Here is a 6000-nt window from a genome sequence, read left to right on the forward strand (position 1 = left end):
TAAGGGGACTTGTATTCCAGGGATACCAAGATGGACTGATTTGGGCTGATGGCCTGGATGACCCTAGTTGAGGTTTCCTTTTGGTAGTAAACAAACTGCCTATTCTCAACTATTTACATATAACCTGGTTCCTAAGATTCTGCCAGTTCCCCAGTAAGAACTTTCAGTTTCCTCCCAGGCCTAACCTTTATAGCTAGGGGATTGCATTGTCCAAGACCAGCAAAATAACAGGTAGTTTGTGATGGTTTTCTCTCTAGACTATAAAGGGGTCAATATGCCTCCAGGAGGAATTCGTTTTGCAACCCCACTGAGCACAGTGGTATTTACTTGGCTCTTGGCAGTTCAGAGGGCAGCAGGGCAGATATAGTACTGGGTAGATCGGAGCCCTGTCCTTCAATAGTACACCCACAACTCCAAGAGCATGCTCTTTGAATCCTCTTCTCCCGGTAGACTCTGGATGTAATTTTTACAGAAGTCCACCTGGAAGGTAGGCTGGGTCTCAGTGAATAGCTATAAGCTCCCCAGATTTTAGTCTTTCTTAATTCTCATACCCAGTGTGGTGGTTTGAATAAGAATGGCTCTGTAGGCTCATGCATTTGAATGCTTAGTCACCAGGGAGTGGAACTCTTTGAAAGGTTTAGAAAGATTAGGAGGTGTGGTCTTGTTGGAGGAAGTATGTTACTGGGGGTGGGCTTTGAAGTTTCTGTGGTAGTTTCAGCATAATTTGCCCCCATAATCTCATAGGGAATGGCTCTATTAGGAGGTATGGTTTTGTTGGAGTGGGTATAGCCTTATTGGAGGAAATGTTTCACTGTGGGGGCAGGCTTTGAGGTTTCTTTTGTCCAGGATACTGTCTAGTGTCTTCCTTTGACTTCCTGTTCCCTGCAAGATGTAGGACTCTCAGCTACTACTCCAGCACCACATGTGCCTGCATGCCACCATGTTTCCCATCATGATGATAATGGACTGAACCTCTGAAACTGTTAGTGAGCCACCCCAATTAAATGTTTCCTTTATAAGAATTGCCATGGTCATGGTATCTTTTCATAGCAATAGAAACCCTAAATAAGACAGTTTCACAAGCCCATTTCAGGCCTAGGCGCTCTCTCTCTCTCTCTCTCTCTCTCTCTCTCTCTCTCTCTCTCTCTCTCTCTGCCTATGGATCAAGATGTAGCTCTCAGCTACTATTCCAGTGTCTGCCTGCATGCTGCCATGCTCCCTGCCATGATGATAATGGACTAAACCTCTGAAACTGTAAATGAGTCTCCAATTGTCCTGGCTAGTTTTATTTCAACTTGACATAAGCTAGAGTCATCTGAGAGGAGGGAACCTCAATTGAGAAAATGCCTTCATAAGATTGGGCTGTAGGCAAACCTGTAGAACATTTTCTTAATTAGTAATTGATATAAGGGCCTAACCCATTATGGGTGGGTAGTAGTAGTATCCATGGGCTATAGGTCCTAGGTTCTATAAGAAAGCAGGCTGAGCAAGCCATGATGAGCAAGACAGCAAACAGTACCTCTCCATTGCCTCTGCATCAGCTCTTGCCTCCAGGCTCCTTCTCTGTTGAGTTCCTGTCCTGGATCCCTTCAGTGATGGACTACAATGTGGAAATGTGAGCCAAATAAACCCTTTCCTCCCCAACTTGCTTTTTGGTCACAGTGTTTTATAGTAGCAACAGAAAACCTAGCTAAGACACCAATTAAATGCTTTCTTTCATAAGTGTTACTTTGGATATGGTGTCTCTTTACAGTAATAGAACAGTGACTAAGTCTTGGCTTACATGGGTTTTGGACCTTTTTCATGGGGAGATAAAGAAGGCAAACTAGAACAACCACAGTCATAGTACCCATGTCCATTTTATCCTTAGTGGTTTGGATGGCCTGGTGACCACCCATGTCATTGTCCTTAGTAGCCTCCTTCAGCTGGATATGGTGGAACCACAGGGGGACACTAGTGACCTTCACCACTGAGAAGGTGGTTAGGACTGCAGGATATGGGTCTTTCCACATTAGTGCCAGGCTCCAGGTTGGAATCTTCTTTACCCACACAAGGTCACCAGGCTGGAACTTGTGGGCAGTCTCAGACACAGGGAAAAGCATAGCTTCTTGAATCATCTGATGAATAAACTTCTGAGCATGTTACAGGGTCTGTGAGGACTTGAGGAGGGAATGGTTAGTAATTTCACTGCCTCATGAGCATCTCATAGTTGGGGTGGGAGGAGATACTCCCAAATAATTTCAATGGAGTAAAACTCTTGATACAGGGTGTACCTGGCCTTTAGAAGGGCAAATGGTAAGAGGTTGACCAAATTTTCACTATTTTCAGGGACATTTTAAATTAAAGTTTCCTTCAAGGTCCTATTCATCCTTTCCATCTGTCCTGAATTTTATGGCCTCTAGGCACAATGTAGTTTCCAATCAACATTTAGGACCTTTGCCAGATTTTGGGAAACTTTGGCCATGAAGACCATTGTCAGATCCCAGTAAGAAGGGCAATCCAAACCTAGGAATAAACTTTTGGAGGAGTTCTTGGTGACCACTGAGGCTGTCTCTGTTCAGATGGGGTAGGCTTGCACCCATCCAGAAAAGATATCTATGAAAACTAACACACACACACACACACACACACACACACACACACACACACACACACCTAAGAGCTATGGGTTTTATCCCAGTTTTCTGGGAAGTGCTTCCTTGGGTGCAGATTCCTTCTGGGGCTTTTCTTCCTCCTTTGGGGGTTCACTTATGCACAATTGGAACACTTGGACACAGTGTCTTTGACAAGATTGTTTAAGAGGGGTGTAATATCTGTTCCTGAGTAATTCAGAAGTTTTAGATGTCCCCAAGTGGGCGGCCTGGTGGAGTTTAGCAACCATTTGTCTTCTGAGAGCAGCTGGAATTAATGTCTCCCATCTGGCAAGAACCACTACCCATTGTGTCCTGCTTGGCTTCTTCCTTTTCTGCACTTTTGGTTTCTTCCTGTGTGTAGCTAAGGATTTGGACCAATTTGTGTTGAGGCAGGGTGACCAGGACTTGTAGATGTCCCACTGGTTCTAGAACTGCCTTTGGGTAGTTAAATCTGCTGTCCTGCTTCCTTGGGCCTCTGGGGATTCCCCTTTTTGATGCCCTTTGCAGTGGACGATGGATGACTCTTTTGGCAGTCATATGACCTCTAGTAGGCCAAGATTTCTTCTTTGTTTTTAATTTTCTTTCCAGCTGAGGTGAGGAGTCCCCTCTCCCTGTAGAGGACCCCATATACATGGGCTGTGGCAAATGCATATAGACCATCTGTGTACACAGTGATGGCTTTGCCACCCACACCCCCTACACGCATGCAAAGTGCCTGGGTGAATGCCAGAAGGTCGGTCCTTTGTGCTGAAATCCCTCAGCTGAAAGGCTGGGTCCAAACTGTGCTGTCCAAGGTGACAACCGTAGCCCCAACGTACCTGATTCCATTCTGAAGAAAATGGTTCCCATCAGCATATAGTAGCTCTTCCACTTTTTGCAGCAAGACAGTTGTTAGGTCAGGTCTGATGGATTGTACTGCACCACTGACTTCCAGGCATTTGGGGAGGGGTTCTGCTGGGTTATTGCCTGGCAGAGTGCTGGCTGAAGTTTTACAGAATTAGTTACAGGGTTGGTCTCAGCTTGATAATGTGTTATTCAGGCAGAGGGACATCCATCTCTCTGGGGTCCCCTCTCAGGAGGACCTCTATAGAGTACAGGGTGGTTAGGAACAGTTCCTGGCCCCAAATCAGTTTGCCAGCTTCCTTATTAGCACAGATATAGTGGAAACTGCCCTCAAACAAGCCAGTCAGCTGGCAGGAAACAGGATCAAGTCTTTTGGATAGGTAGGCCATTGGCCTTTCCCAGAACCCCAGTGTCTGGGCAAGGACCTTTCTGCGATACTCTGGGACTCAGTCACATACAAGTAGAGACATAAGGCTAGTGCTGGTGCAGAAATGAGGGCCTTCTTCAAGGTTTCAAAAGCTCTCTGTTTAGACTCAGTCCATTGGAGTGACTGGGTGCTACTGGTACTAGCATACAATGACTTAGCTAGCTCTGCAATCCTGGGCATCCATAAGTGGTGATACCCAACAACCGCAGAAATTTCTTTGCCTGTTTCTTTGTCTCAGGCATAGAGATCTGTAGGACTGCTAAGATTCAGCCCTGGGACAGTGTTCATTTTGCCTCCTTTCAAGTTGTACCCAAGGTAGGAGATACAAGGTATACACAGTTGGGCCTTCTTGTCTGAGATTCATGTCCTAGGGCCTGTAATGCCTCTAACAGGTCCTCAGTGGCCTTCTCACATCCCTTCTCTGTTTCTGAAGCTATAGGAAGTCATCCACATACTATAACAGGATGCTCTCTGGATACTTTTGCTGGAAAGTCAGGAGGTCAGCACCCAAGGAATCATAAAAGAGGGTAGAAAAGCTCTTGAATCCTTGTAGCAATCTCATTTGTGATGGTTCACAAATCATCCCTTTGGATCTGTCCAAAGACAAAAATGTGTTGGCTTATACGTGCTAACAGGAGGCAAAAGATGGTATCCTTTAAGTCCAGACTGTGTATACTTGTTTCTCTGGTGGCAGAAGACTCAGGAAAATTTAGGAATTAGGAGCTGGAGATGGATGGTTTCTACCATTTTGTTGACCTCTCTGAGATCCTACACTGGTTGGTAGTCCTGGATGTCAAGTTTTAGGACCTGGAGCATGTGGTCTTTCAAAGAGGAATGACAAGGAATAAGGATCCCAGCTTCCTGCAGCCTATTAATGTGTTTAGCAATCCCCTGCTTGGCTTCCCAGCTCATAGGACACTATTTGACCTGAACTGGGGTAGCAGTACTTAGTAACTGGATGACAATTGGCACTTGATGACAACCCACAGTTCTGGTGGGTTGGTCTTAGCCAGACCCCAGTGTACAAATTCTGTAGCTATCCTGAAGCTTGAGTGCCGTTTTCAGGTGCCGGACTTGGTTGGAAGAAGTACTGGGGGCAGGTCACAAAATACTGGTTAAGGGCTGAGTAGGATTCAAATAAGATGGTTGGTGGCCTCCCCAAAGGATATGGTTCCCTGTAGTTTTTATAATAAATCTCTCCAAATTATGGGATGGGGCAATCTAGAATGACTAAGAAGGACTGAGTCATAGTAGCTTGTCTCAAATCCACCATCTAGGAGGTTGTCCAGGGCAAGAGGACAGTCTGTCCAGTAGCCCATTGGACAGTTGTCCATTGAGCTATCAGTGGTCCAAGTGGTTGACTGAGTGGGTCACTCCTGTGTTGACCAGAAATTTAACGGATTTGTCCCCTATCTTTAATGTTACCCTGGGTTCTTGGGGGCTCAGTGGAATGGAGCCCATCCCTGTCAGTTTTCACTCAAATGAAGAAGAGGGCATCCTTCTTCCCTCTTCTGATTTGGGCATTCATTCTTCCAGTGATCTTGCTTACAATAAGCACATTTTTTTTTTTTCTAACTTCTTCTTTTCCCGACTTCTCTGGCTTCCCACTCTGGGATCTCTCACTGTTCTCCCTGAGAACTGCCACTACTGCTTGGGTATTCTTTTATTCTTTTATTCTTTTATTCTTTTTTTTTTTTCCAGAGCTGAGGACCGAACCCAGGGCCTTGTGCTTGCTAGGCAAGTGCTCTACCACTGAGCTAATCCCCAACCCCTCTGTTTTCCTTTTACAGATTCATGGTTATTACAAACCTTCCTGAGCAATCTCCAATAACTGGGACCTATTTATACGCTCAACCCCTTCTAACTTCTGAAGTCACTTTCCAATATCTGGGGCCGACTACATAACAAAAGCAATATTGGCCACTCATTGGTTTTCTGGTACATCTGGGTCTATGGTGATGAACAGCCAGTAAGCCTTACAGAAGTTCTCTAAGAACCCGCTCCAAGCAAGTGATTCATGGGGCTCTTGTATTTTTTTTTTTCTGCCTGTTGTGGGATACAGAAATATGTAGTAGGAATTCAGCTGACTATGACAAA

The sequence above is a fragment of the Peromyscus leucopus genome, chromosome 3 (assembly GCF_004664715.2).
Source record: "Peromyscus leucopus breed LL Stock chromosome 3, UCI_PerLeu_2.1, whole genome shotgun sequence".
NCBI lineage: Eukaryota > Metazoa > Chordata > Mammalia > Rodentia > Cricetidae > Peromyscus > Peromyscus leucopus.